Genomic DNA, 1521 nt, shown 5'->3' with positions numbered 1-1521 from the left:
TGGAATAAACAAAATAGCCCATAACGGATGGACCATATATGTTTTAGAATCTATTAGAGTGCAATATTTATGGCTCAATAAGACCATGTCCACAGTTGTATTGAATTTTTTGATAAGAGAAATGTTGTTTAAACTCCGTTTTCTCTTGCTCTCCATATGGACATGGTCTAAAACACATATGGTCCATCCGTTATGGGCTATTTTGTTTATTCTATTTGACACTTATAATTAGAAGCTGATGTGTATTAATAAAATGTTTTGATTGGACAAATAACAAGCTGATGTGTCATCCCCAGAAGAGCCAAAAATGCTGATGTGGCGGAAGGATGTAGAGAGATAGCCTCCTTTCATATATATAAAAAGAGTGCAATATTTATGGGACGAACCCATTTCAGTGATGGCTTAATGCTTCTAACCCAACAAATATTCTAATTCCCCACAAGACTTTAACAAAATAAATCTCTCCCACTCTCTGCCGATCGTTCAATATGAAAGAAGAAGAATCTCAAGGCAAATTTCTCGACTTCGTAAATTCCATCCTTCATAGTCTCCCTTTCTGTACATCATATTTCTTTAGAACAAACGTTTTCTACCTTCTAACTGCCATAATGGAGGCCACGGTAGAAGTTACACAAAAACGTATTCACACTCTCAGCTTATGGGATTACAAACTTTCACTACTATAAACTCTATAAATACTCAAACAGACATTGTTTATACCGGATTATATGTGTTTCAGACAACATCAGTAAATGTTTACCAAGGTGCAAGGAACATAAAAACGATACAGAACCACCAACATGTACAACCTACACGGGAATTACAAAATGAAAACAGCATATACAACTCAAGTTGACATATCGATATACACAACATTGAATAGCTACTCACCTGAATTATCACTGAGGTGGTGGTATTTGGAACAACTGTCAAAACACAAATACTCTGTAGCGTCCTTTTCAGTATCGTTTCATACTCCCTTTCAACTTTTCCTATCAATATTCAAAGCAAAAGTTATTCAGATCTAAAAACCAATCACATGTACGACATACTCAAGCAATAAAACAAGCCTCCTTCTGAAAAACTAAATGCATTTACGATTACCAATCTATCCGGTTTATTCCATATGACTTCAAAACAAGTCTTCTCAGCAGTTTCGTTCTTCTTCGTTCCTGCTTTAGGTTCGTATTGTGCAGTTAAAACTTTTGTATCCCCTGCAAATATAAACGAGAGAGTTTAATGAATCCCATTCAAAAAGGATAAAAAAATCTTTGTACCCATAATAGATATTGGGAAAGCTGATAAAGTACCTTCTGGCCAACTAGCAGAGCCATGAGGACGATGAAGGATATTACGGGAACAAGCAAGAGGTCTCAGCTGACAAGTAAATCTTTTTCTCGAATTATATTTCAAGTCAAAAAATAGATCTAATCTTAAAAATTGTAACTACATAAGATTGATTTAGTTTTATTAACTACATAATAACAAATAAAAATAAACATAAATTAGCAAAAACAATCA

At 34.3% G+C, this 1521-nt stretch overlaps 1 pseudogene; it reads right to left on the bottom strand.

The window, feature by feature from the left end:
• Positions 1-659: 659 nt before the first annotated feature.
• On the bottom strand, positions 660-1281 carry LOC9317010 (annotated as a pseudogene).
• Positions 1282-1521: the final 240 nt, after the last annotated feature.

Source organism: Arabidopsis lyrata (genome assembly GCF_000004255.2).
Source record: "Arabidopsis lyrata subsp. lyrata unplaced genomic scaffold ARALYscaffold_4, whole genome shotgun sequence".
In the NCBI taxonomy this organism is placed as follows: Eukaryota; Viridiplantae; Streptophyta; class Magnoliopsida; order Brassicales; family Brassicaceae; genus Arabidopsis; species Arabidopsis lyrata.
Note: the sequence above shows the minus strand (reverse complement) of the source record. Positions and strands in the feature narration are given on the sequence as shown.